This window comes from Eleginops maclovinus, chromosome 21 (genome assembly GCF_036324505.1).
Source record: "Eleginops maclovinus isolate JMC-PN-2008 ecotype Puerto Natales chromosome 21, JC_Emac_rtc_rv5, whole genome shotgun sequence".
NCBI classification, from domain to species: domain Eukaryota; kingdom Metazoa; phylum Chordata; class Actinopteri; order Perciformes; family Eleginopidae; genus Eleginops; species Eleginops maclovinus.
The window spans coordinates 1402885-1422777 of record NC_086369.1 but is presented as its reverse complement, the minus strand read 5'-3'; the positions used below and the strand labels follow the sequence as shown (position 1 = coordinate 1422777).

The 19893-nt window shown below is 44.3% G+C and overlaps 1 long non-coding RNA gene across 2 annotated transcripts in view; it reads right to left on the bottom strand.

The window, feature by feature from the left end:
• The window catches only part of LOC134884194 (uncharacterized), a 161952-nt gene extending 142385 nt beyond the window's left edge, over positions 1 to 19567 (bottom strand). For both annotated transcript variants that reach the window (XR_010168382.1, XR_010168383.1), the window contains exons 1-2: positions 19429 to 19567; positions 19253 to 19345 (exon numbers count right to left, since the gene is read on the bottom strand). This is a non-coding gene — a long non-coding RNA (uncharacterized LOC134884194). The remainder of the gene's footprint in view (positions 1 to 19252; positions 19346 to 19428) is intronic.
• Between the last annotated feature and the right edge of the window lie 326 nt (positions 19568 to 19893).

The following is a 19893-nucleotide window of genomic DNA, read 5'->3' as shown; positions in this document are numbered from 1 at the left end:
AACAAGCTAAGTGAGATGTGTCACTGTATAATTTACATCTCATTGTCACACTTAGAGCCGAGCGGCTTAATTACACCGTCAAACATCTCAGAAAGCCTCGCTGGGAGTTGGAACAGAGCTCTGACAGCCTCTTCGCCCTGACCTCAGGTCCCCCTGCTCTTGGACGCTTCCTGGGTACCGAAAGCTCAAAATAACCCCGTTTGAGAAAGGAAACTTTTACTCATTTATTCTTCCCTCTGCACAACCAGAGAGCCTTATCATCCAGAGCTTCACGTGGGAATTATCTGTGATTGATTGCTGCGGCCTGGATTCTCAAGGACTCGCCAGAAGGATGCGTGAGGGGACAGGTATGTGGAGCTGACCTCTCAGGCCGTTGATTAATGCCGTGTGTGCTGCTGATTTGTACCACTTCCAGAGAGAGAGAGAGAGAGAGAGAGAGAGAGAGAGAGAGAGAGAGAGAGAGAGAGAGAGAGAGAGAGAGAGAGAGAGAGAGAGAGAGAGAGAGAGAGAGAGAGAGAGAGAGAGAGAGAGAGAGAGAGAGAGAGAGAGAGAGCACACACAGTTCCCTCTGCTTTGAAGAAACACTCCCTCCTCTTTCCTCTGAAATAGACGAGTGATTCAGAGGGGAGAAACACTGCAAGCAATCCGCCCAGGTGCACCGACAATCTATACTGCCGACGCTGCTTCCAATAAGTGGCCGAGACGTTGCCCGGGGGCTCGCACACCGTGGCAAAAGTGGATGAAACGGGGCTTGCTGACCGACATGAACCATTAAATTGAGAAAAGCTGGGAAACTTTTGTGTAAACACAACAAAATGTTTTTCATAGGCACCTCCGGGGTGGGTTTAAGCTTCACATCTCTCCTAAGTTCCAGTGGATAAAGAGGCCCATGCTTAAAATCACATGCAGGCACCCTGAGTAATAAGCTACTGAATGGAAACAGCCGGGGAACATGTGGATGGGGCGAGGCAGCCAATCCATTTCATGTGTTTGTACTCAAGGCCGAGGAGCAAGGCAGGTCTGCGCCGTCTTTCCCCAGGCTACGGGTTTTTGTTTGACACAGATCAGCTCAACTTTGTTTACCGTTTCCTTGGATTTTTTTTCCCTATTCGGTTTCCTCTCTGCACAGCTGCGGGGCTAAACACGTGTTTGTGTTGCAGAGCTCAGTGCGATGTTGGAAGTCCCTTGGTTCAGGGTTGAGGCTTTTGACTGATGGACGAGTTCCCCCTCTGGCCATGGTATCCTGCTTTTTCTGCGTACTAACACTCACTTGTGCAGCATGAGAGGAGAAAAAACCTCGACAGGAAGGGCTGAAATCTGAGGGGGATTGCTTTGATTTAGGTGGAAGTCTTTTCGTTCTTCATTCTTAAAGTTATATACAAATACATCTACTGCAATGTGTAGTTTACTAGCAAGTCGCAGTGTGCCAAGTGACACGTTCCCAGCCATATTTCTCACGCGGTGCATGCTTCTATGTTCTATCATTTACATATTCAAACGCATTACACTCTATATTTGCCTTTTTTATCCACACCATAAAGATAAAGCAATTTGCATCCTTCTAGGTCATATTCACCCTTTGAATTCCCTTCATAACAACGGAGGACCAGAGCACAAGGTGCCACTGACATGAGGCAATGTAAGATACTGTAGGTGCATGTAGGGGGGGGGTTGCCCAGATGGGGTTCACTCAGGTGGGCATATGCAAACAGGCGCACATACAGTATGTAAGGCATAGAATAAAGGGATAGTAGAATGACAGATTAGTGCAAGGCATACAAGGTGCAGAGGGAGGGGGGACGCACCATCCATCCCCGTCTGCAGGTGATCCATCAGTGCGCGCTGGGGTCTGGTAAAGGGCAACCGGGGAGATGTAGCGCGAGACAAACCCCTGTCGGCCAGATGTTGAACGCTATTCCTGGGATGGATCATCTGGCAACAGTGTGTGTGTGTGTGTGTGTGTGTGTGTGTGTGTGTGTGTGTGTGTGTGTGTGTGTGTGTGTGTGTGTGTGTGTGTGTGTGTATGTGTGTGTGTGTGAGTGTGTGTGTGTGCATGGGAAAGAGAGAGAGCCACGAATGACATGGGAATATTGGAATGGTCGTGCATCAGAATTAAGTCCGTGGGTGGGAGGCGAGAGAACCAGCTGCGTGTGTGTGTGTGTGTGTGTGTGTGTGTGTGTGTGTGTGTGTGTGTGTGTGTGTGTGTGTGTGTGTGTCTAAGAGTGCATAAGACAGAGAGGCATAGCATTACCGTGGGAATTCAAGCATACTTAAAGTAGATGTGAAAGATCTGGGTGTGTGTTTGTGCATATATTTTAAAGAGTGTGCTTAAGTGTGTGTATGACTGAGGTGGGGATGTGTGTGCGATAGTGTGTGTGTGTGTGTGTTACACCCCGTGATTCAAACATGCTGAAGGTTATCTGCGTGCATTCACAGCTCTCTGGTATGGTTGTGTCAACCAGCTCGGCACAAAGCCTCCACATCCTCGCTCGCAGCCGCACCACAAAGGGTTAAAACAATATCCTCTCTGATAACTCGCGGCTGAATGGGAGTGAGATTTGCTCCGGTGATTATGCAGTCAGACACAGCAGACACTTTGATGCGTGATCATACTGTTGATGCCGCGAGAGTGCACGGATAAAATGACAGTTTTGTATTCACATATACGCCACACACACACACACACACACACACACACACACACACACACAGACACACAGACAGACAGACAGACAGACCGACAGACAGACACACACACACAATGTGCAGAAAATTCCAATCTTGGGGTCTACGACTTTGAAATGGACCTCGGTTTCTCCAGGTGCCTGAGGTCGAGAAATCAGAATAAGACGCCTCCGGAGAAGATTGTTTGTCAAACATCATTTTAACTTCCCCGTGTTCTCCAGCTCTGCCGTGTTTGCGTGAGTAAAAGGAAAAAGGGCCAGAGGCGCTGGAACAGACAGGCATGCGTGGACTAAAAGTCACGCTGGTTGGGAGACGGTGCATTTCAGTCGCTGCTAAGAGACGGAGCATCAAAATGCACGATCACACACACGGACTCTGGGCCTCAGCTCCAGGCGGCCCGTGCAATACTTCTGAGTACACATTGTGTGCGTCACAGCACAGCAGGGAAGGTAGAGACACACAATGGCAGCACAGAAGCTATGGATGCTGTTCGACGTACATGGTCTGCAACGGTTTAATAATGCACATACATCTCCTATCCAGTTTGAATGTATTTATGTTATTCTCATTTTGATTTTTAGAGGCCCTATCATGCCTCTTGGGGTTTTCCTTTCCCTGTAATGTCTTATATAGGTTTTAGTGCATGTAAATGGTCTGCAACGGATCAAATCTCAAAGTTTCTCTCCCACAAACTCATTGAATAACCTTCCATTTCAACTCTGTTCGCCTTATATCTGTAAAGACGATGCAATGGAATAATATAAATGAGGGACATCAGGGTCTCCAACACTGTGAAAACAATGAGGCAAAACAGACGAGGGTTTTTCTCTGACATCTTAACCTTTTTCCAAGCAGCAGCATGACACGTGAAGGGGGGAGAGACTGCAGAGATGTGAATGTTTAAAGAGCTGGTCCTAATTGAGAGTTTCTCAAGACCAGGTTGTACAACGATAGAATTCCCTCCTGATGTTTTAAGGCTTTATTTGACCTCGACACCATCTGAATATCCCGTTTAATTCCATGTTCTGTCATCTATTATTCCTTCACTTTTCCTGGGGTTGTTGCTGTGTTATTGTTTTACTTTTGCCAGACCACGTGTCCAAGTCATGACACTGTCTGTCTGTCTGTCTGTCTGTCCCCTCGTTGCTGCTCCAGTGGGTCTACTAATAAACCCATTTATGATCAAACCCCCTCCAAAAGAGTCTTGCTTTCTAGAGTTAGGTATGAACCAAGCTGTCTTGTGTCATGCATCGCATAATTCATACACAGCTAGACGATGCTACACATTTCCCTGGAGCCGCAGAGGTGTTTTAATCATGTTTACATTAATGAAGAAACACACCCGTACATGCAGCCACTCATTCACTCAGTCATTTCAGCTGGATGACAGCATTAGGGATATCTGCACGGGTTAATGGTGCCTCCAGATTGCGCCGGGCTGATTAATTGATTAGGCCCCATTAGCGAAAGAGCATTAGAAGTGCTATTAATTTTGCAGCAGCAGCACCCCTCTCCGTGCTGCTGGAGAACAGATGGCGATGAATGATGTATTTTGTTAGAACAGTAAATATTGACAGGTGTGTCAGGGCGCCGCCTCCAGCTCCCCACAGATCATGCAATCGGAGATCATGCTTATGAACTGTCTCCAGTGAGGAGACCTCTGGAAAACACGTGCTTCAAGTCATTGTGGCCAGATGAGAAACTGTGCTTCAACTCCTCCCCCCCCCCCCATTGTGAATGTATGGGGGCGGGGGGGGGGGGGGGGGGGGGTTCGAATGGCTTTGGGGAGAACTAGATAACAATAAGTCCTTGTCTGGCTCCACTTTGCTTCCAGTCACAATAGCGCCGCGTCATTTCAATCGGAAAGCCAAGAAAACTCATTTCTGAGCAGCCTTGACATCAATTGCACTCTCCCCGGCGCAGTGGCAATTGTAAATCGATTGCTTCACACTGATCCCCCCCACCCCCCTCCTTCCAGACTGGGTGAAACTCAGCCAATTTCAGACACAACAACGGCACTGTAAATCTACATGGAGAGACCAGCGGAAATCACAATGGAGTTATTACTCGCAATGAGAGGACTGTCCAAGCCTTGAATACATGAGGTACCTTTTATACCGTCTGGGTTTGAGGTACATTAAAGGACTCCTGCACTGTTCAAATGTTTCAACCCCCAACCCTTATTGCACCTCCACGCGCTGTGGGGAACCAGCAGAGTACATATGAAAACACAGCGAGAAGTCATTAAGATATTGATCAAGGGTCTTCCTTGCTGAGAGGAGACAGCGCTGCCATGCGAGAGGCATCGGTTACCAGCCAGGAAGGTGGACCCCTGAGGGGGGGGTGGATGTTAAGATGTTAAGTTAACCCCGGTCAGCGGCTCCGGGGTGGCAGGGAGCCCCATGATTGAAGACTTCCCCAGCAGGGAGAGCCTTAAAGCTACAAATCTAATTCTGGATATGTGTTGAAGATGGTTCACAATGAAGCTAGTACTTGATATGTTCCTAAATTGTGATATGTTGAGGGTTTTAGTGCATGTAAAGGGTCTGCAAAGCCTAAATTCCCCCTGCCATGTGTCACTAAATACTAACATTAACCTGAAAATATGTGTTCTCCCTCCTCAGGTATTTTAGGACGATCGGCGGGGGAATTTGAACCATAACCACGGCTTTGAGTAACATGCCAAAGCTAACGCGTTTGATAGGCGTGTGGGTTTTTTCCAGCCAGCGGTTTACCCATCCAGAGAGATGTGCTGTTTTCATTAATGTTCGCCAACCAGTTATCACCCCCGGGAGAAAACCACAGATGATGCCCAGATGAAGTGTCTTTCCGGGAAACTGTGGGAATAATAGCTCCCCTCTTTTTTACCCCATCTCCACTCCCAATGCTTCCTCCATCATCCTCTGTATTTTATTCCCCGAGAGCCAGCGGGCCACTGTACCTCGGATTCTACTCCTTCATCCATGAACACTCGGGAAATTAGATTATCCTTGGTCTGTGTGTACGTGTGGGTGTGTGCGTTTCAATATGGTGGTTGGCAAAGGATGTGGGTGTTATTTAGAGCAAAAAAAAGTGTGAAACTATAATCAAAATGCATCGTTTTATCCTTGACAATTATCAAAAACGCCTTAAATCAGCTGCTCTTTTAATCTGATTTAGTTCATGGTGACTTGTCTGACCTTTCTGTCTTTCCTCACGTTTTTCTCGGCTTATAGCTTCACTATAACCTGCTGTGTTATTGATCTCTGCAGGGCCTTTTACTCATCATGATGGTGTGCTACAGATAGTTATATTGAGAGACAGATATTAAAACTGAATGACTGCGCATTCCCCTTGCACACGACGTCCAAACAAACACTAAATTAGGATTCATGGAGAGGCTGTTCGACTCTCTGGATCATGCAGACACTTATTTCCAGCGTTGCTTTGTGCAGAGGATAAAAACACTCACAACCTTCCAAAAAAAAAATGAACCCTTTCAGCTTTTTGCATCACCCCTCCCCCTAAGTGAAGTAGAAAACTGGAAGTCAAACAATACCTTCCCCAGTAAATCATCAGGAGGGCCAGTGCTGTTTTTCTATATTATCGCAATGCATTCTGGGTAAAGAAAAGGGAACACTATGACATCCAGGTGAATGATTCTCCTGCGTTTTTCTTTAGTAGTTCTGTGTTAATGCCCAACATGTCTCTGTCCTGCTTTATTGTGCAAACTAGCATCAACCAATAGCATATTCTGGAGCGGTTACACGTTGGTTCATTTACAGTTTATAGCCTCGGCTAATCAAGGTCCAAAAAAACATAAACAAAGCCAATGATTTAATTAATTTCACATGCATTATTTAATGTTGATTGGATTGTGGTCTTCCTTGCATATGGCATGTTATATCACAACTGGAAAAGTTAAACGACCAATATGGTGCAACATGTCACCAGCGTGCCATTTTGCGCCAAACAGGGGAATATTTTTCTGAGCGGATACACATGTTGATTTACAGTCAATAGCCCGAGTTAATTTAAAGGTCTATATGTTAAGTGAACCAATTGGGCTTTGCAGACAGCTGTTGCGAACACACACACTCTCTAGACCCGGGTGTCGCACAGCATGTGTGTGTGTCCAGCTGTGTTGCAAAATAAAGAGCAGGCAAGAAAGCAGGCAAACGAGTATTGAAGACATTTCAATTTAGAAATGATGCATCGTCTGATTGGCTCGTTATAGACTACCGATTAAAAGCTTACAATAATTGGTGGCTAATCAATTTGCAGCCTATGTTCTGATCAACACATTTCAGCATAGCAGTCCTTATGCATTCAACACAAAGAAACATGGAGCTGCTTCTCAGAGCAAGTGGTCAGCAGCATGGTGCCTTTGAGCGTTCAGTTTCCATTACCTGACTGACAGGGTTGTGCTTGGATTCTGTGTAACCGAGCCTATCATGTTGCCTATATTGCATTCTGGCCCACCTGTTTAAATGCAATTTGGGCTCTCCACTGATGTAGTACACACACACACACACACATTCATTATTTAGCTGCATGAATGCAAATCAAAGCATGGCGCTCTGAGGTAGGGCTCGTGGAGGACAAGGTAAATTGAGGGGAAGAAGAAGAAGAAGGAGAAGATTCCTTTTTACAGTGTCCTTCTCCGAGCCTTATTACCCAGGAAGAAAATGAACACAGCTGATACATAATAAAAAGGGGCTGGGAAACCTTGGCTATCTCTAAACGCTCTCAAACAAAGGGAGTGAAAAGGGTCTTTGTCAGCAGTTAGGGCATCTGTCTCTTTTCCCTGCTGCTCGCCTTGAGATAAAACAATCAGCAAAGTGGCATAATGATTGCTAATGGGATCTTTATTAACCAAATTATTGTCTGGCTGATAATTGCTTTCTCAATGTCATGTAACTGTGTTTTAATGTTGGGCATTTACAGAGTTTATCAGTGCGGCTCTCCGTCACCTCTCGGATTACTAGTCAGAGCAGATCACTCCACATGCACATGTAGGTGCATTAGTAAGCATCCATCTCTTATACAATTGAGCTGCAGCAACAGAGATGAGCTTCTTTTTTTTTAATTAGTGGCCCGGCAGACTTAACCCCACCTCATCACTCCGCCTGAACTAAAGGCCCCCGCGATTAATTGACTGCTCCGAGTTGCCGTGGAACTTCATTTCCTCAGGACACGCCGAGTGTGCCTCTGAACACACTTTGCGTGCACAAATATTGAAGTCTTTACAAAATGACATATGGCTGAAGTCCTACAGGGCTTTGATGCTCCATTCCCCCCCCCCCCCCCCATCTGCCTATAAGATTAAAACCCCATCATGAAATGCCTCGGTTCTCTTTCTGCAAATCGTTACAGGTTTAATTGTTCTTTTGAACCGTTGGAAAGTTGCTCGCTGCCCTCAGCTGGTGACTCTATTACGGCTCCGTCTGACTGTCAGGAGAATGGGAAATGCGTTTGTGAAGTGTCAGAAAAATAACATGCAAATTAGATGCATTTTCATTAGCTAGGTGGAAGGGAATAAATAGTCAGAGTATAACTTGCCAAGACAGAAAAATAGACCCAGTAGAAGTAAGGCATGCAACCAGGCTTGTTGTAAATTATCTGGAGCTATCCGTACATCTAAATAAAATGCTCAAACTGTACCGTTTGGTTTCAACACAACTGCACTTATTCAGAGTGGAATAAAAGTGACCACAGCAGAATCTGCACACGCTTGTTTTGCATGCTATGATTAGAAATGCCAGCCATGATGTACGAGGGGCACCTGAGATGATAAGGTACCACGGGATGCAGGAAGCAAGCCATGGCGAATAGGCATGCTCCTGCCTTGGGCTACACTTATATATATATATAGACCTGGGTACTTACACTTCCTGAGCGAGGAGTGATCGGTCTGCCAAGGAAACGCGGACCTCAAAACTCACCAGGGGATTTTGTGGATGAGAGAAAAAGGGCTAAAGAAAAGGAAAGGGTTTCTTCTGTTTGGGTATTGCTGGATAAACCTTTCCACCAAACAGCTATGGAATATAAAGTCTACAGGAGATTTATAAAAGGTAAAAGTTGCCCAATTAGTTTCTCCTTTTGGCCTTTCCAAAAAGCTTATGGGCTTCTGTGACCTGAACCAATGGACACACAAGCTATCAATAAGAAATACATTTGGAGGCGAAGCTGTGCACATTTTCATTACCTGTGTTCGGTCGCAGTTCAACATTTTTGCACGGTTCAGGTTAAAAACAAAAAGGTGTACTGACTAATAAATGACACTGTAAACCAATAATGGCTTTGAGCTTCATTCCCTGCTAAATGGTGACCAAGATCCCAGCGATTCATTTGTTTTCTTCAGGTATCGGCAGCTGCACCCCGTTATAAATGTCTCAGCAGAATTGTAGTCCGAGTGAAACAGGAATTAGTTACCTGTATTTAAGCTCTGCTGCCTTCTTCCCACATTGAGCTTACACAGATTTACAGGGGAGGAGGAAGGATGCATGGCTGCTGTGGTGCAATCTTGATCATACGATACAGAATCTGGAGCGGGCCGTGTGAACTCTGCAGCGTTTATATTGAACCTCATCAGTTATACCTGGCTGCACACACACTGAGCATCATCTCCCTGGGACGGTCATCAATGCCTGTTTGTACACACGGAGTACATCTGCAGCACCCTGGGAAGGATGCAACTCAAAGATGCATTGATAACCTGGTTGACCTACAGGTTTGTATAACGGATGCAGTCTCCGTAGGTTTTCTATCGGGCTGTCCAACATCATTACCACAGTTTCCACAGAGGAATGGGTTTTTTTGCAGAGTCAGTTTTCTGTTTAATAGAAAAACATATTAGTCATCTTCTTTCTCCCCCCCCCACCCCACCCAGCACACACACACACACACACACACACTTCATAAGATTTCTTGCTCAGCTGAATATTTTAAATCTGGTAACTATCGGGAAAAGTTTGCTCAACAAACTCTGCTGTGATTTATTAGATCTGCTCTCTCATTGTGTGCATTTCTCCTGACTCATCGGGGATATCAACCCGGAGCTCTTTTATTAAACCTGAGTCATGCAGACTGCGGCTGAAAGGGAGGGTCGTCTTTTCACCAGAAGATTGTAGGTTCGATCCCAGCTCGATGTATCCTTGGGAAGATACTGAACCCTGAATTACTCCCTACGGTGTGTGAGTTTGTGTGTTAGCTTCCCGAGAGCAAGGCTCTGCATGAATGTGGGGTGAAAGGGTGAATGATTGCTAGTGTGCAAAGCGCTCTAAGGGTCCAAAAGACCTGATAAGGCGCCATACAAGTACAGTGTATTTACATACATTCAAGGTCACACTGTGGATCATGAGTCCTGCTCCAGATGTTGTTGTGACAAGGCACTTTCTTAGCCAAATAAAAAGCATGTTTGTATGTTTTAGGATTGCATTTTCGAACGTTGTGTCTGGAGACATGTTAAGAGAGCCTATTCTGGTTTGCCGCGACGTGCACTTTAAAAAAAGGGCTTTTAGTATAATTCGTTCTCCCACCTCCACAACTACTACTTCTCAAATTAATGGGCCCCTAAACGTCTATCAGCCGCGCTTTACTGTGCCTCAATCACTGCCAATGCTCTCAAGCATTATGATTGTGCTGCTTTGCATCAGTTAGAAACATTCGCCATGTGCATTAACTACATTACAGTTTAACCCAGAGCCCAGAAGACTCGCAAAAGGTTAAAAGAAAAGCTCAGATTGGAGGCACTTACACAAACGTTATGATGCTCTAACATGGGGAGCTGATGTCGCTGCCGATGATGCCAGATGAGGAAAGTGTCAAGGTTTGCTAGCAGCATCAGAGCTCCTGTTTCTCTACCTGGATAATAATGTTAGTTAAAAGCCTGCTCTTTAGACTGGCTTCGCAAGAGGAGCACAATCTTATTAGGCCGTCACAGCATGCAAAAGACCCTCACTTTAAAGCTAAGATCAGCCGGTTGGTTTTAAAGTCTACCTCTTTCAGTGCATTTTATTCTTGCTCGTTGGTCTCAACTATGCCGCTTTTGGAAACTCAGCAATTAAGCTAAGCAAACAGCTGGCTGAGAACAAAGACTCGGGAAGAACAGAAAAGCTGTTTTCCAGTGCAGCTGGCTCCTGAAACACTATCTGTAGGAACCGATGCTCTCACCTGCGAGATAAATGCCTACTCATCTAAGGGTCAGACCAAACACGTTTTTTGGGAAATACTCAAAAGCGTTCACGGAGCCACAGGCCGTCGTGTCGCCTAGCAGGCAAATGAGATTCAGCCGCCACGTCGGGAGGCTGTCGCCGAGGCCCACATACACTTTGTCTCCCCCTTTGTTGTGCTGTCACGGGAGGATGTTGCAGATCAGCGCCTGCTTGTTTACGCCAGCATCAAGCAATAAGCGCCGCTGACTAACACTGCAGCTGGCCTTGGATAGCTGACACACGTGCAAACACATGCATACATAAATATAGCTGCTGCCTCTCAAAAGCACAGCGATAACACACCTGCAGTATCATGTTGCAGCCCACAACGAGGATAGGGCAATCTTTCCACAAACACACAGGCAACTGTTTGAGAGTCCAGGAACAGACCCAGGAGTCTCAGTATCCCAGAGACCAAACTAAAGACCTTTCTCCCCGCTTCTTGTCTGTCCATCTCTGGCTTTTTGACTAAGAAGACGGAGAGCAAGGAGTCTCTGCCAGGCTGGGAAAGGACACAAAGCGGCAGCCCAGACAACCACAGAGTCCTTCAATCCCTTTCAAAGAAACTCCCATTCAGCCACCTGCCTGCCAAGATCCGGTACAGGAGCAGAGGGGAAGAGTAATTGACCCCCAATTAGATTGATTAGACTATATTGAATATGATTAATTGAAAATACTAGACTAAAAAGACACAGGACAGAATCATCCATTCACGATGCCCCGGAGTCGTCGTGCCTCTTAATCGTTCCCTGGGCGGTGGTGAAAAGTATCAAATAGATGAAGAAGTCAATGTTCTTCTGGATAGGGGCCAATAAAACAGTCTCATATTTAGCATTCATCGCATTGGAGCAGACGCTTTGATATCTGCTCAAGGCTGCACCGAGCAGCAAGGCCAAATATGAACTGAGGTCTGTATCGATCTCTTTTATGCAAACATTCAGATAGATGGCTCTTGCATTCAAAAGATCCACGTGTTAATCCTGCTCTAAAATAAAAAGTTAAGGCATCAGCCCTTCCACTTCGTCTCTCGCTACAGCCAAGTGTAATTGTGTGCTTTTGTTTTGCCGGGTTGGCCATCTCATGTGTAATTAGCTGTCAGGGATAGTGAAAAGGGGGCTAATTCCCTTTCTATTTTTGCCTCCCGCTTCAAGTCTGACACTGACAATAATTAAAACTCTGCCTCAATGACTCTCTTGTGCAGCGATACATTTGTTTTCACCCGTGTAATGTGTAATATGGCTGGGCTTCAACCCCCCAAATTTCTGTGAGTAATTTGTTCCCCCTGAAGGGTTTGACTGCCCGGGTCATGATACTTAACCACGCTATCACTCACAAGTCTAGTTAAGAAGTAAGTGAAACTGGAGGGGCTTTCAAAGTCAGGACAACGTGAGCTCAGATAATACAGTCGGTGTCGGAGCAACTTCATTATTCATGGTGACACAGTTTTCAACCTCGGGATTCAACCAGGCTCCAAAATAGCTGTTTTTCTCCTAATTAGCAAATTAATGTTTGGCATTTCTCCGTTCATTTTAAACTTTAAGACAACAAAAAGAGTATATTTACTCTTCAGAGATACATTCAGAAGAGGAAGATCAATTATTGTTGTGCAAACCTGAAAAGGGATGAAAATGAAATTCTGTAGCGTTCAACCTCATCGTTTAAGTTTCTCTCCACTGACTTCCTGGGTAATAACTGCATGAATGATGCTATATGTACAGTCCATGTACCGTGTTACTGTGTAGGAATCGGACTGCTTTAACTAAACCCAAATCCTTTCATTCCTACGTCAACAACACACAAAGTAAGCCCATGCTATTCCTCGAGATGCATTGGGTATCCAGCGTTGAATCGAGTTGCTTTACAGGAAGATAAACTCCACGTTCTCCATTGAATTATCCAGGAACTCCAGCGACCAGACACACTCAAACTTCAGTAATTCAATTGTGAGAGGTATCTACAAACATAATGAACAAACAACAACAACAACAATCATAATCCAAAATGAATTTTCTTCCCGGTCATGGCACGGATCTAATTATGGGGCTCAAAATGATGCATCTGGGAACCGACAGCTGCTATGGTAATGACGCACAGATATCAACACCTCATGATGATGATCGTCTGCACCACCATCATCATCATCATCACCATCATGTGTTGGAGAATGAATCAATGCCGCCGTGCTGTCCCCCTGAAGAAATTGGCCCTTTTTAAGATAGCAGACCATTACAACAAACAGTGTGACACGCTGATATCCACACGGCGAACCGCAATCACTTAATCCCTTTATTTTAAGAACCATATTGTAGCCATGGTAACCCTTACGGTGAAGCACCCGTTGGACCGACAAGTCCTGCTTTTGCGCGACGAGGTGCACAGATGTTTGCACTCATGGGAGTCAAAATTTAGCATTCATATTGCTTTTCTTGTTCCTCCTGCATCCTCACAGCCAAAGCATATTATGCAAATCCCACCGCTGCTGTTTGCATATGTGAGTGCATTTCAGATGAGCATTATCAGAGTCAAACGGTGGGAAAACACATCATTATTACCGAACACAACTTCTGCAGAGTCGAGTGAAACGTCGGCGAGCTTGTCCTACCAAAAAGACTTGCAGACAAATGCCACTGGACTGCTAAGAGACCCCCTCCCAATCAAGCTTTTTTTTGTATCAAAGCTGAATTGTTTGGCAGCAACTCTCCAGGCAGGTGCAGCAGGCTTCTCTTTTTAATTTGCTACATGCTCAGTATTCAGCCGCATGGATCAAAGGGACACTTAATTTTCCTCCTCTCTCCCCATTATGTGCAGTGAGGAATGAGGCAGACCCTCGCGGGAGCAGATTTGATTAGGGTTTATCATTACTGTCACTCTCCACGGTGACAGAGGGGCTGATCCCGAGACACCCAGACGCAAGCAAACAGATTACCGAGAGGACCCTTATTTTATGCATCGCTTGTACACAGATTTTTAATTGTTGTAGCGATTGTGAGGCCTTTATTTCCAGCAAGATTGTACAACTTTGCATGTGCATAAGCAGCAGACAGCAATCCTGGAACCACTGTGGCTGGAAAACTTGAAATAGAAATCATAAAAAGGTGTATAAATAGCAGTAACTGTTGATGCACGCTGATGATCATTGCAGAGAATAACTGTGGTCCTAATTATCCATCCATCCCAGTTTGCTGTTGCCTCATCCTCTCTGGTGCATTATGAACCCTCACTTTAAACCCATTGTGAATATATCCTAACTACACAGTACACCCGTATTCATTTCCAATTAGAGACTCTATACTTTCATCCCTCAAGTGAAACTGGTAAAATGTTATCCGATTTGCTTCCCTCTCCAACTTTCCTCTTCCTTGCTCCTCTCCTTGTGTGATATTTCCCTGTGTCTACATTAGCATAAGTGCAGCAGTGATCTGCTTCAGGTTGACGGTTTTTAATGGGGCGGCATTTCCATTTCACAGAGGACACATGTGGTGGTGGGATGTCGAGGAGGACTGGGGGGAGGTTTGGATGGGTGCAGCAGGTTATAAGAGGGAAGCAGTACAAAGAGAATGGTAGAGACACTCTGCAACGAGTCCTGTCAGCCTTAATAATGCAGTGAGGATGGGGAAGGAGCAGTCATCTTCATCCCTAAATGGCACACAGGGGTTGTGTGCCCCTGGATGCCACAGAGCCTAATTATAAAAGGAGAGCCTTTACTTCTGTCCGTGGGCACGTGAGCGCCGAATCAGAACCACAGAAGCATCAATTCGGTCCCCAAGGAGAAAAAAAGGCCCCCTGAGAACACAGGTGACACATGGGTAAGTCGTGGAGCCCGAGGGGACAGCGGCTCGGCCCTCGATGCAGGGACTTGTCACAGGATGTCAGAAGGACTTGACCCAGTTGCTGGATTGAGTGCTGGCAGCTGTCTCTTCAGCTGAGCATTTGTCAGTCTTGGCTCGCTAACGCTTTACGTAACAAAATGCACAGAAAAAAAAGGGTTTAAAAGTCCGACTTTGACCAGGAGAGAAAAGGTGCAGTTAGAGAGTCTACATGCTTTACATTATAGGCGTTATACATTAAACTGCATCGACTTAACGATGGTTTGAATCGGTTGGGTGCATTTGCAAATCTGCATCCACTGTTATCTGTGCAGAAACCACACACACACACACACACACACACTAAAATCCTCACACACACGAAGCTTTTCACACTTCTGTGTTTGAAAACAGTCCCGGAACAAATCGATTTGGACCACACGCCGGACATCTCCAAGAGTTAAACAAAGGTCAGCTGTCAAGAGGAGACATTTTGAATCTGTGATGTTAAAACTGGCCTCTCCGATCAAGCTCCTGCTAAAAGGATTGTGGGAATGAATTAAAATAAAGCAGCAAAGGTCATGTTATCATGAGCAAATGTATTTGAACTTCTTAATCTTCACATCTAATCTCATTCCGGTTGCAATCTTTCACATTAATACCATAATCCTCGGGGCTTTCCTTAAAGAGCGGGAAAATTAGGCTGCAGCATCATCGTCCTCTCCTGTAGCGTTTGACAGAATTGTAGTAATATGCATATGTATTTTATGTTACATGCTATGATTCACACATTTCTTCCACTATATTTTAGCATTAGTTTCACTACAAGGGTGGAAATGCACTGGAAAAACAAACTTTTTAATTAAATTTCCTTCAATTTCCCATGTTTACACACCTTATTTTATCCTTTATTGCAAATGTTTCCTTCCTTTGGTCACATATTACATTACATTTGACTTTATTCATCAACAACCATTACCCAAACCCATTTACCCCTGCAATAATTAAAGTATTTGTGTCTGGTTTTTATAAATAAACGTAAAAACGGTTTATTTATTTGATGTTTGATGACATACAAACTGTATAAGCTTTTAATATTAACTAAAGCAACATGCATTGTGCCCTCAAAGTGGTCTAAATGAAAAAGAAACACCATGAAAACCAAAGAAATGAATCTGCAATGGTGGACAAATACCCTTTCCCCCTGAAGTTAGTTTTTGTTGCATAAACACTGCAGTTTAGACACCATTCAGACTGCCTCTGTTTTCCTGCTTCCTGTTCATGATGTATTGAAGGCCAGTTGTATTATGCCACCTCTACTCGTGTTCAATAGACCATGTTCTTTAAGAAAAGGAGCATGGGTAATGTACCCACCTCCTCCTAATGTCCCAATTAATCTACCAAAACGCATGAATTCCTACTGTGCTTTAGCATTTGTGTTTAGTAGCTGCGAGGTGAAAGCAAACACTTGTTGTTGAATCTGTTCCATGTCACTGAAGCCGCATGACGCTTACGTTGAGTGACACATTTCAACTCTGCCTGCCTCGTGCGCGTCCCTTTTTCACCCGTTTCCCTGTAATTCCACCTGACATATTTGGAGTATTTGTAAATGCTCATGTCGTGACTGGAATCTGAAAGAAACTTCCCCTCCCTCCCTTGGTGGGTGCAGCAGGGTTTAAGAGGTTAAACCAAGGAAACTCGACGGTGAAACTAAAGTAGAAACATGCAAAGTAACAACCTCTATTCATTTGGACAAGGACACATGCACTTATGTTTGCAAAGGCTTGTGGGAAGGTGAGCGCTGAACATTTGCAAGAGAGGCGCGTTGAAAGGAGAGCTCGAGTTGTCTATGCAAATGTAAGCGGACTGAAAGAACCGCGGACTAATGAACTGCCAGGTGTGTTTTTGATTGACATCTCCTCATCAAACATCCCTGTCCCACTTCCATGCACGGTCTACAGTATCGTCGAAATATAAAATGCATCTTGCAGCGTACAGTTTTAACAACATGCACGTTTAATTGAATCATGAAATTCTAATTTAGAAACAGCATGCATGATTTAATTTGTGCTCTTTTCACACGCCGCTGTTACTCCTTCAATTCTGAGTGAAGCCGTGTCAAGTGCATCGTAAGTGGACATGTGGGCTGAGACTTGACCATATGGTCTGGACTGCAAGACGTGCCTGGCGTCCACTTTGGCAATCTCACACCTCTCAGCATGTGATCCTGGGGGGAAAAAACCAGTAGAAGTAGTGGTGCTATCACAAAAATTCGGCTTTTTGCACCTCTTCAACGAGACAAACCCAATAATCCCCCGTGGAATCAGCTTCCACTTCTTCTTTGTTTGGCCAAAGCCTGGACGTTTTGGCACAATCACAATGTTTCTAAATATCAGGTGGCACTGTGCAGGGTTTCTATTCCTCCACACATTTTAGCACGGTAATCAGAGCCAACAAAAGGGAAGTTTGTGCGAGTACAAAAGTTGCTTTAGGAGTAAAAAATGGAACGACAAAAGCAGCTTTATATGCATGAGGTAAAAATAAAAATGTATGCAAGAGACTTTTTCTGCTATGCCAGCTACTAAAAGTAACTGCAAAAAAATAGACAGGGTTGATAAGACACAAATAAAGGGTACTCAAAACAACAGCCATGTGGAAGCCAGATTTACACAGAACACACCTTGATTATTACTTATTGTAGAAAGTTCATATAATTGTTTGCATTGATTTCTGTACGTGGAGATGCAAAGACTCCACACTTACCTAATGCATCTTTTATTGGACGTTTTACTTTAATATCCATCTTGTTTTAGGCTTTTGTTGCACATCTTAACATCTTCAGTTCGTACAATACTTTACTTATACTAGAAAAACAAGCATTATGACCTCAATGTGCACATTACCAAGATGCAACACTCATTTGTTGAATGCACGGATGTTGTAAAACTGTTAAAAAGGAACCTGATACGAGAAGTTCTCTGGTCTTCGCTTATTTTGGGGTAATTTATACAGATTCAGACTAAGATGGAATGACAAAAGCAGCTTTATATGCATGTGATACAAAAAGACATATGGTAGAGACAAAGCTCTCTTATTTGCATAGACTGAAGGTAACTGCGAGGGGGAAAGAAATAAAGTGTACTGAAGTTAAAGAAACTGCTAGGAATCACTGGCTGTTATGAAAGCCAGATTCACACGTAGTAAACCTTTGTTATAACTTATTTTAAGGATAAGGAAACATGTTCAATACAGAATACCAAGCAACACCTTAGGCCACCCTTGTTAATAATAATCTGTATCAAAACATGATAACGCTATGCAAATGTGGGCTCCTATAGCAACAGCAAATGCAGTTTGCAGCTCAACACAGAAGAGAGAGACCACAACAGAGGCAGGTATGGTGCGACGGCCAATGCAGCACAAGCAGCCCCACATTACAGAGCTATAATGTCAACATTGAAGTGCTCTCACTGTGTGGAAATTTATGCAAAGTGTTGTGAAATTGTGGAAGGCTTGTGGTTTCCTGTGCAATAACACAACACACACTCCAGTGAGTCAAAAGCAGGAAATCACAGCGACACACACGGATGAAAACAACAATCTGTTTCCTGTAAAGATCTCCAAACCAGGTGACATGCAGCGATGGCACGGCGACCAATACATCACCTGACAAACACAGCAACAAATAATGACTTGCACTTACTTTTTGGAGGTCTCATTGAGAGTGAAGTCCACCATGCATCCATTCGTAGTTGTGGACATTTCCATGTTGGCTGTCTGAAAGCAAAACCACTCCTGCCAGAAAAATTCCCCCAACCTTTACTTTGATAAGGCCTAGAATTTCTTCACAATTTGAATGTGCTTTATATATTCCAACTTGCTAAGAAACGGCCACTTCAGAGAGAAACACTCATTACTTTGAAATGAGCGCTTCAGAGTAAAAAGCACCCAACACCCCGGCCAAGATGGCACTTGAAGTGACCCTTTGAAACCAAATGCATACAAGCCAACTTGAGTAAAACAACCATAGGACAATATTATACAACACAGCTCACTTTCCTCTGCAAGCAGCCAAAACAGCTCTGTGTGTTAGACACAATCATTAAAGCCTGAGGATGCAACCTTTAATAAAAAACTACTGTAATGTAAATGTAAAACAAACCACAACACAGTAAGAGTATCACAACACACATGGCTATGTAGCCTGGTTTACAGCTCCATACACACAGGTGTGGTCAACATTATTGCCTAAGAAAACGCAACATGACAATAAGAACAGTGTGAGAGTGTGTGTGTGTGTGCAGGTAAAAGCTCAACAGGTGAGGGCCTTCCCACCAAACTCCATTCAGAAAAAGCACACAATAAGAAATGAACAGTGTGTGTTGCAGGTAAAAGCTCCACAGGTGAGGCACAGGCGCGGCAGCCTTCCCACCAAACTCCATTAAGCACACATAAGAAGTTAAGCGTGTGTGCACAGGTAACACCTTCACACACTTCATTAGTAGAGTCACACATAAAGCTGTGGCACGGCGGCACAAACAACATCAGCATAACAAAATGACTTACTATGAGGAGTCCTTCTGCGCAGTCTGCACCAATCCCCCTTCACAGAACCGGCCTTTTTCGCGTCCTGTAGGCTAGCTGTTTGGAAGTCATCACCTGTGACATAGGTGTTTTTTAAGTAGACATTGTGGGCTTTTCCACTTAAAGAAACATGTCTTTATATCAGTATTATTACCCACCATAGGCTCTTGGTGGCTAGTCTCGTATTACAGCTTCTTTTTTGGGCTTTTTCTACAAGCAAAGTTGCTAACTGTTAAAAATAGGAGACCATGAAAAGACTCGGCAGGATTTACATTGATGAAACATGTCGGTTGTGAGAATAACATACATTTTTACCAAAAGAGTCAACGAGGGGAAACCAATTAAAGTCACCTATCGATTTAAAGGGACGGCGTTTTCTTTTTCGCTGCTAATGGCGCGTGCTGCCACCGCGTGGTGCTGCCACCTGCAGGCTGAGAGTTGTACTACAGCAATGACAGCCTGTATGAGGAGAAAAACAACAAAAGACATGTGTACTGCACACAAAGGTGGAAGAAGAACTCAGATGTTTTATTTGAGTTAAAGTAGCAATATTAAATTATAAAAAATAAGTCAACATAAAAAAAGGAGAGAAAGTTAACAAATTGTCAAGCATAGTTCATATA